General features: G+C 33.5%; 1 long non-coding RNA gene and 1 other non-coding gene across 2 annotated transcripts in view; both read right to left on the bottom strand.

Annotated features, from left to right (window-relative positions):
- The window catches only part of LOC128250039 (uncharacterized), a 400943-nt gene that overhangs the window by 202237 nt on the left and 187277 nt on the right, over window positions 1-11429 (bottom strand). The gene's annotated exons all lie outside the window — the stretch shown is intronic.
- Window positions 9146-9264, bottom strand: LOC128250170 (5S ribosomal RNA). Its single transcript, XR_008266277.1, has one exon. It is a non-coding gene; the product is annotated as a 5S ribosomal RNA (ribosomal RNA).

The following is an 11429-nucleotide window of genomic DNA, read 5'->3' as shown; positions in this document are numbered from 1 at the left end:
TCCGTCTACCAAATCCAATTACATGGCTTTGGTCGGCCCTAGGCTATAATAGAAGACACTTTCCCAAGATGCCACGCCGTGAGACTGAACCTGGAATCATGTAGTTGGTAACCAAACTACTTACCACACAGCCTCTCCTGCGATATATATATCGTATGTGCTATATATACTGTTTCTGGTTTCAATGTGATATGAATGGTGTGTGTTAGGCTGACTTGAGCTAAATAGAAAACACAAAGGGAAATCTAAAGGGTTTTTATATTCATATTCTTCACTAATATCATGTATGTTTTTATTTTGTAATACATTTTCAACCTTTTTCAGGAATTAGTGAATATTATATATTAGATGCGTATATAAGGAATATCTTATTTGGAATTCTTCTGACAGAGAAATTAAATAAAGAGTCAAAAGATACAATTTAATAATGCAATATTTCTGTATTATAAGTCTCTCAAACATGCAAAATTCTGTAATTCATATTAGAAAATGAAACAGGTGAAATGGTTAATAAATAATATCCATAAATTTTCCAAGTTCCTCATTTGGTATTCAATAACTCTTTATGTAATATCGTCGTATCGTATTAATGGAATAAACAGATATGCTTTAAAAGGAAACAGCTTGGATTTTACCCTACTTATCAACAGTATATATATATATATATGTGTGTGTGTGTGTGTGTGTGTGTGTGTGCGTGTGAGTGCTCGCGTGTGCATGTGTGTGAACACACCATTGTGTCTCAGTGCTACCACAATAGCGGCTCCTGGAATTCATTTCTGTGTTCGAATTGTCCTCAGATTTTGACATTCGTAAAGAAATAACGATGATATCACACACATACACACACGCACATACACACCACACATACACATATATTCATACATATCTAAATATATACATAGGCATGTATACATAGATTCATAGATACATAGATACACACACTCATACACACACACACACACACACACACATACACACACACACACACACACACACACACACACACACACACACACACACACACACACACATATATATATATATATATATATATATATATATATATATATATATTCTTCCTTGATTTGAAGGTGTAATTGAATTAAAAATTTTAAAATATTACACATATTTTTGACAGAACTGTCTCGCAATAAAGTGAAGATGAAAAATAAAAACAAATGAAATTTTCATTTATTAGACGTCATTTAAAGTAGTTATTTACATCGTAAATTGCTGTCAGTGTTTCACTTGTGCAGTAATTTAAATTTCGTCTCCTTCATGAGCCACTCACACACACTCAAACACATACACATACATACATGCATGCATACATACATAGATACATACATACATACATACGTACATGCATACATACATATTTTATATATATATATATATATATATATATACATACATACATACATATTTATATATATATATATATATATATATATATATATATATATATATATATACATACATACATATTTATATATATATATATATATATATATATATATATATATATATATATATATATATATATATATATATATATATAAATATATGTATATATATATATATATATATATATATATATATATATATATATATATATATATATATATATATAAATATATGTATATATATATATATATATATAAATATATGTATATATATATATATATATATATATATATATATATATATATATATATATATATATATATATATATATATATATATATATATATATATATAATGGAAGCAGAAGCACACAAGCACAGATTTGAACAGCGATCGGATATGAAGCATGTGAAGGGTATTTGAGAAAATTTTATTAGTGTATTACTCTCTTCAAACTAATTAAATTGTTTATAATTGTTTCACGTAGATATAATACTAATGCAAGAAATGAAATGTATAGATATTGATTGTTGCCTATGTGCGGAACGTAGTCATTAAATATTGTCAGTTTTCTAAGTATTGCAAAATATTTTCTGCGTAAATTTGGGATGGGGAGGTGAGCCCTGGCTGGAATTTTCCAGCTCTATTGGAGAGAAAACAGTATTAAAATCACTGGGATTTTATCCAACAGGGCCATCACCACAAATATTCTCAGAAGGTACTATTAGAATCGTAGTGTACGAAGGTAATCGACGCAAATTGTCTCTACATATGTGATTGGGTCAATCCATATCTGCAAAGATACAGGTGAATCGATTCGTCTGCACCCAGCGGTTACTTATCAAACTCAAAAGCTTTCAAGGACATGGCATGCTTTTGTTCTTCTCCAAACAGAAAACACTGACATACCAACAGATTAACGATGGCAGTTACAAGCGTTTGTGTGCAAATCTGTCCCTTGTCTTGTCAGATTAAAATTTGTGCAATGCTAGGTTTGGAGCTGTGTTTGCGGAGGTTCGCGAACGCCATTTATTTGTGATGTGTCTCATACCACTCGACGACCAAACGGTGTTCTTTTGCTTTGCTTCGTAGTAACATTATCAGTTTAACAAAAAATGGAAAACAATGTGGATAGCTTTGACACAAAAGTAAGTCCTAGGGCGATTCGTTCGACTAAAACCTTACAGCTTATGTCCCAGTATGACCACAAATCAATGACTGGCACGGACAACAGAATAAAATATGAACGAAAAGATATACGCAAAAATAGACACTCAAACACGAACACATACGCGCGTGCACATGTATAAGATTTTCCTGTGGTTACTGCTGGGCGTTTTCCCGATAATTGTGATTTGGATATTAATCGAGTTCTTTTTAGACAGCCAACTTTCAATATCAGCCTCTGCGTATGTATACTATTCATTTTCTATAATAGCAATCAAATTAACCCTTTACTTGCCTTGATTCGTGATCCGAAATTGATTATATTCCGAACGAAAACATCCGTGAAATTGTTTCCCTTATACGGTACGCAGAACAATGAATTAACGAGCACAGATGCTGTTTTATGTATGTATATATGTATGTATCTATTATGTACACATGCATATATATATTTATACATACATGTGTGCCTGTACGTATGTACATGTATAAATGCATTCATCGTCATTCATACCCATTAGCGCGCACATAAAGACACACTCACAGATACACACACTTATACATATACGCATACACACACACATATACATACATATATATATATATATATATATATATATATATATATATATATATATATATATATATATATATATATATATATATATATATACATATATATATATATATATATATATATATATATATATATATGCATAGCATAATGGGTGATGCATTTGGATTGCTTTCCTTTGGTAATTGCCATTGTTTTTCTCGTAACTTATGTCCATTGACAGACATATTTTTGTGCGTCCATGTTATTACATTATAACAGCTATGATGCCTTGTCAATATTTTAGGAAACAGCAGCAAGTTTTTTGCAGTTGCTTTCTATAAACGAGACAAGAAAATACAATACAACACCGTGTAAAATGGAGAATGAGAATTATACTCGTCAAAAGTATCTATCGGTACCTATCACTAAAATTCAGCATTCGTTTTCTAGATGGTACTAATAGGCACAAGTCACATTGCTTCGATAAAATAATACCCTTATCTTATTGACAATGCATGATAGCTGTTCTAATAAAATAACATGAACACACAAAAACAAGTTTGTAGGAGTCGATGTCTAATCAGGCAGTGAAGCAACCTTGTATGTTATCGGTAAAAGCGAGTGATAAAATAAGTACTAGGCTTACAAAGAATAAGTTCTGGGGTCAGTTTGTTCGATTAAGGTGGTGCTCCAAACTGGCAGCAATCAAATACCTGTAACAAGTACAAGAATCTCTCTCTCTCTCTCTCTCTCTCTCTATATATATATATATATATATATATATGTATATATATATATATATATATATTACTTATCTATCAATCTATCTATGTTTTTATATTTACATACATATACATGCATAAGTACACACACGTATACACAACACATACACAACACATATTAGGAGTGTAAATATGATGATGTCAGTACTTTTATTCATACTAGTTGGGCCCGTGAATATTTCACGGAATTAATGTTAATTAGAAATGTCACTCCTGATAAAAATAGATACAAATGACTTAAACACAAGATATTTCGATGTTATCTTCTTCAGTGCCAGAGAAAATAGCTTTTAACTCACAGACTTCGACGTAAATGGCGATATACAACCCTTACTGAGAGATATATGATACTTCCTGTACCCTCAACTCTATTCTTCCTCGTATCTGTTGTTGAAGAATATGTTTTTCCTATTTGCACTTACCGCAATACACCCTAACAACATCGATGGAAATAATTACAAGTAAATTTATTCACAGTGAAAAGCTAATTCAAGAATGTATTTGCATATATTCGAAATAATCGTTTACACAGAAGAAAATGAAAATAAAAGTAATTATAATTTTTCTCAAAAATTGAACTTTAGATTGGAATGACATACACCAAAATGGCTGATATATTGAACGTTTTCCCCGATTTCTTTTCTTTTCTTCGTGTTTTTCCGGGCCAGTTGCTGCTTATACCAGCGCATAAAAGCGCGAACATTAAAGTGCACGGAAAGAACTGGGATTTATGTATAGTCTCTTGTTTGAGAGCCCTGAATCGAATAAAGGTTAAATGAGAGTTCTGCAAAAAGAAAGGACGAACATTTCGTACTTTCTTTTCATTAGCAAGAGCTTAATTATTTTTTATCTCATAATATTAGGCATTGTGACAAATTTTTAAAGATTCAACATATCTACATATATTGATTCAACATATATGCATGCAGTTGACTTTACATATATAATTTGCTCCCTCTTATTATCCATAATGCTCAATGTTTGTAGTATGGGTAATCGTACAATTTAAGCGAGTTATTCCCAAGTTGCACAATATTGGGTTCGATTCCACACCTAGAACTTCGGAAATTTTCTCCAACTTGCGAATATTTCGTAAATTAAGCTTTGTAGACTGAAGAAAGCGCGTAAGATAATGATATTTACTAAACCGTTTTGGACTTGGTTTACATAAGCTTTAGTACTAATATATCGCTCTGAAATTACATTAGTCGATATTGTTTTGTTTCACACATACAGCATCTGTCTGTGGAGAAATAAATATATATTCACCAGCAGAGGGAGATCTATGGAAGAGGGATTGAGTATCTGGATTAATCTTCTGACGACTGATATTGAATAATATCGATTCTATCCGACAGTGACAGCGATATGATTTTCCTGTCCAGGACCGATTTGAACCATCTTTCATGGTCTTCGCACTTATCATGTTCCTTATTTCACACGTGGCGTACCTGGGTAATAGGAAAGATAAGGTCGATGCATGAGAGAGAGTGAGACGTTTTTGTAAAGGGATATGAAAGAATTCAGAAGTACTTAACTCATTAATCAGTCAATGGGATTCTGAACGATTTCTAGGCATGCTAGAATATCATCTGCCCTTGTATAGATGATGTAGCTTTCGTTCAGCTAGGGTGTCTACCCCGTGCCACACACCAGTGTGTGACCTTAGATCAAAATTGCAAGTTTAGATCCCGAAAGGCTTGACAATAAAACACCCTTTATTAGAAGACACGATACACTAGTAGCAGATCACATTGGATCTTCTGACTAAATCTGATTTTCCGAGTCATTCATTGTTTAAATGTAATAAAAAATATTTCCTACAACCGGCTTCCATATAGAGTTTAGAATTCGGAACATTATGATTGTTTAATTAAACGCTAATTGTTGAATGTGAATATATGTTGTTAATGCAGTTGTATGGTTGTGGATAAATTCTGTGTCTTTAACACTGTCTTTGTTTAATCGATATCTCTATTTAACTGAATATCAATCAAAGTAGCCATCTTTATTTGTATTTCTGGATTTGTTTTCATTTTATGTTTCGATTAAATTTTAATTATGGTATGCATATTTCTATTTTTTGCGAGCGCTCGTAACGTGATACGTTTATTATCACCACTACTAGTTTATGACAACAACAACGAATACTAATTTTTCTACTGTTAATGTTTTAAAGTCGATTACTATTCATAATAGTAATAATACAGATAAGGTTACCATTATAAATATGACGAAAAATACACTCTCACATGGCATGATACGGCGGTTCGTGTGTACTACACCTCATTATATGATTCTAGTTTTCGAGTCCGGCCATCTGTAATCGAGATAGCAATTAATATGGCATTTAATATAACCTAAACGCTGCAGACTACGCAAACACTACTTTACAATTTTATAGTTAATTTTCTGATTAAAATCACTATTCGTTGATTCCAGGCTGTCGAATTTTGTTTAAGGTTCAGTTGGAATGAAAGGAATTAATGTTCACGACCTTCACAAGCCGTTCAATGTTACTGAGATACATAAGTTCTTGTTCATATTAAATATCTCTAAGGCGTTGAGCTGGCGGAATCGTCCGTACGTCGAATAAAATACTTAGTGGTATTTCTTCAGTATTTTTAACTTTCTAATTTCAAATCCTACCGAGGTTACGTATTTTGTGTAATATAAAAGTCCCCTCCTAATTCAAAATTGCTGATTCAGAAACCCTGTAACGGACGAGTGTTTCGCCCAGAGGTAATGTTGTGATATTGGTTATTCTACGCAAATTCCGTCAACCAAATTTATTCACAAGGCATTGATCGGCTTGAGTCAATGTTAGAGGACACTTTCCAAAGTCGCCGCGCAATGGGACTGAAGCTGAAACTACGTGTTTGTACAACTAACATTGTAAACATACAACCATACCTCCGCCTATTTGTTAATATCACATCCTATTATGTAATTTATATTCTTGTTCTTTCATTTCAAAAGCCAAACGAGGTTCCAAATTGGAAAGGTAATTACTTCCACATCTGCAGAGTTACTGCTAGTAAAACTCAAACAGCTATGCTCTATGACTTGACGCGTGGAGATGCAATGGCCCAGTGGTTAAGGCAGCGGACTCGTGGTCGTAGGGACGTGGTTTCGATTCTCAGACCGGGCGTTGTGAGTGTTTATTGAGCAAAAACACCTAAAGCTACACGAGGCTCCAGTAGGGGGTGGTGACCCACATCATAAGTAGTTCTCCGAAAATGTCATCACGGTATTATCTATTGATAAGACATGATGCTGTAGCTAGGGCATGATGCTGAAATTAGGCTTCTCAAAACCACAAAGGAGAAAGCTAATTCGAAGATTACAGATCCATTCTATCACTAGAACTGCAAAAATCTGCATACATACATACATACATACATACATACATACATACAAACAAAAATACACTGTTGTTGATGTTCAAATTCCAATGAAGGAGCCTTGGATCCAGGTTAGAAACCGGCTTTTTCTCTATTGGCCAGAAATAGGGAAATAAAACCGAATAATAACATAGATACTACATACCTACACCGATACCCTGTTGATGTTTATGAAATTCCAATGACGGAGCCTTGGATCTTGGTTAGAAACCGGCTCTTTCTCTATTGGCAACAATTCTTGAAATAAAACCGAATAATGACATACATGCATACATACTTACGTACATACATACATACATACATACATACATAGTGGTCTATGACATACGTATTATCGTATAAGTTTATCGACACCACAAATTATACATATCGTTGATCACGCTCATAGCCCACGCCATTTGCAATATTTTCCCATATTAATAAATGATCTACCTTATTATTAATTGGCGAAGAATACAGATATGAAATAATGGCGTGTGGATGGGTGTAGGTATAGGAAGAATGGATGAGAAATACAATGCAGGAGAAGTCTGAAGAGAGAATATGAACAAAGAAATAGACATAGAATCAGAGTATGAGAGAAAGAGGGAGGAGATACCATCAAATGGTAAAGCCTTAATTTATTAGAAGGATATAAAAGGATATAAACATAGCGACTAATATCCGCAATCTATAAATTCCGCTACAATAACGATAATTATATTTTAATTAAATTTCATTAAAGTGGAAATTTCCATCAGTGAGAATGTGAAATTGTTCAATTAAACTATCGTCTTCTTTCTTTCACTCACTCTCTCCTTCATCCCTTATTCTCTCTTTCCCATTCTTCATTCCTCCCTTGCAATTTTTCCCCTTTCTTATGTCTCTTTCGTTTTCTGTCTCTGTCCGTCTCTGTCTCTTTCTGTCTCTCTCTCTCTCGCTCTCTATATCTCCGGATATATTCCTCTAAATAGTCATCTTACCTACTCATGTGTACACGCTGCTAATATCATGGCAATTATCGCTTTGATTTAATAGACTTTCAATAACATCACTGCTATCTAAACATTACTTCTCAGATATTATTACCTGTGTGTTTATCAATGTCAGATTTATCTGGCTCATTCGCACAAAATTTTCAGTCTGTGGAACCAAAGGTCGTGAGCTTATATCACGCCACAGACTCAGCATTGTATATTTTAATATTTTAATATAAGATTTACTATAAAGTGACACTGATGATTTTCAGAGATATGTCCCAGGCAACAGAATGTAGTGAACGTGTTTCTGAGTGTGAGTGTGAGCGTGTGTGTGCGCGCGCATGTTTTTATATATCTAGATATACATAAGTTGACATCCACCCTCAGCGCACTACTAGAACTTACTTTACTCTTTTACACTTTTACTCTGTTACTTGTTTCAGTCATTTGACTGTGGCCATGCTGGAGCACCGCCTTTAGTCGAGCAAATGAACCCCTGGACTTATTCTTCGTAAGCCTAGTACTTATTTATTCTACCGGTCTCTTTTGCCGAACCGCTAAGTTACGTGAACACACCACCATCGGTTGTCAGGCGATGTTGGGGATGAGGGGACAAACACACACACACACACACACACACACACACACACACACACACACACACACATATATATATATATATATATATATATACGGTGGGCAGCTTTCAGTTTCCGTCTACCAAATCCACTCACAATGCTTTGGTCAGCCCGAGGCTATAGTAGAAGACACTTGACGAAGGTGCCACGCAGTGGGACTGAACCCGGAACCATGTGGTTCGTAAGCAGACTACTTACCACACAGCCACTCCTACGCCTGGGGGTGTGACGCTTACAGCACCTAGGTTTCCCAAGCGGTCACCCATCTGAGTACTCACTAGGCTCGACCTTGCTTAACTTCGGTGATCGGACGAGAACCGGTGCTCTCAACGTGATATGACCGTAAGCGATATCGATCCCGAAATGATGAGAGGTAAAGCCGACCTTGGCTGAATTTGAACTTAGAACCATCAAGCATTTCCCCAGTTTCCTTACGACCTATCCACGTTATAATATAATATAATGTAATATAATATTAAAATATTACTATCAATAATAAGAAACTATGATGTGTTTCGCCTATAGTCGCCTTTTTATCTGTATTGGAGATGTATCTGAAAATATTTTCACACACTGAAGCTTCTTATTTATGCAGTCGATATGGCAATCTGACTGCCATGACTGGGATTTCAATGCAGAGTATTATTCGGATTTACACGCAAATATCAAAGTATCTGTTTGCTTCTTTTGTTGTTGATGCAAAAATGATGACACGAAGGAAAGCAACAACTATGACAACATCAACGACAACATCACCAGCAACTGAACAGGCATAGAAATGAAATATGAAATTTAAGAGACAAATAGAAAAATAAAATTTGTGATATTTAGGAACTATAATTTACTGGCCGGCTGTTAGGGCGTAATGTTTACAAATTAAGACGAATCCAAACGAAAAAGAAAGAAAACAAAGAAGAAACAATAAAAAAAGGACATAATATAGTGTAAAATAATTTCTTTTCATTTTCAACGGGCAAAGTAAATATAATTTAATGATTATGCATAGCAGTACAAACAGGGCAGTAACACCTTAATAACATTAACTCTGGCATAATGATAACAACAACAACAATAATTAGAAATAAATGAAGTCAAAAGCAATAATAACAACAACAACAACAGCAGCAATAATAATACTATCACTGATAATAATATTAATAATGTAATCGAAATAGAATGAAATTATCCATCGAGAGTTAGGAATAACATAGTAGCGTGCATCACACAGAAACATCGTTATTTCAATTAGTGAGCGATATTAGCAGTTTAATTCTTATGCCTGGAAAAATATGTTATGATCAAAACAAAGCGACGTCTTCTGCTGTTATTCGTTGTTGCTTTTACTTCGGTATCTGATTTATCCATTTTTTTCTTGTAACTCTTCGGTCTTAATACAAGTGTGTATATTTGTGCATTTACGTATTTATGTATGTGTGTATGTAAGCATGTATGTATGTATGTATGTATGTATGTATGTATGTATGTATGTATGTATGTATGTATGTATGCATGAATGTATGTATGTATGCATGTATGTTTGTATGTTTGTATGTATGTATGTGTGTATGCATGTATGCATGTGTGTATGTATGTGTGTATATGTGTATGTATGTGTGTATGTATGTATGTGTGTATATGTATGTATGTATTTATCTATGTATGTATTTATGAATGTATGTACGTATGCATGTATGTATGTATACGAACATACACGCATATATATATATATATATATATATGCGTGTATGTTTATCCTGTTTTGTCTCCGATTTTCTCGAAATATTTAAGAATGATAAATCGATAGAATGATATGTGGATGGGATGTAAAACGTTGCATTCGTCTATGAGGGGGCAACATGTTTCCTCTGTAGAAACTCTCAGTTGACTGGGCACTTTAGCATGTTTCAGTAGTGGTACGGAAACTGTCATGTTGAGGTATTATTTCAGAGTTTTGTTTTATAATAAAATATTCGGGAACGTTCGTTAGACTGTACATGCAACCATTTTTCTATGTATGCAAAACTGATCTTCAGATCTGCTTAATATGAATGCAATTTCAATGTCATTTTCTCTTTTAGTGTGGATTTAATCTTGTAAACATCTTGTATGGGTATTGTCAGTTGAGTGGGAAGTTTCATAATATTGCTCTTAGCTGTATTTGAGCATTTAAGTTGTTGCGTTGCTTCAATTATTTGCGTTTTAGAACATTGATGGAGTTAAGTGGTGGGGTGCTGTGTTATGTAGAAAATTGCAGCTGTGTGATGTGTTGTTTCGTTTAAGTTTATATATCTATGCGTGACAAAAAATTTTATACGTATTAAATACAGCAACGTTTTGATTTATGTTATGGAATAAATGTAATGTATAGCTTTTGTGTGAAATTTGCTTTTTGTTAAGTCCAATAATCGCAAACGCTGCGTTATCTTTTCTTTACTTATTCATTAAATATTGTTTGTCAACTATTGTTTGTACATAACTTCACAAAAAATAATTAAATAGATAAACATTAGCTT

This window comes from Octopus bimaculoides, chromosome 19 (assembly GCF_046866305.1).
Source record: "Octopus bimaculoides isolate indiv1 chromosome 19, ASM4686630v1, whole genome shotgun sequence".
Lineage (NCBI taxonomy): Eukaryota > Metazoa > Mollusca > Cephalopoda > Octopoda > Octopodidae > Octopus > Octopus bimaculoides.
Note: the sequence above shows the minus strand (reverse complement) of the source record. Positions and strands in the feature narration are given on the sequence as shown.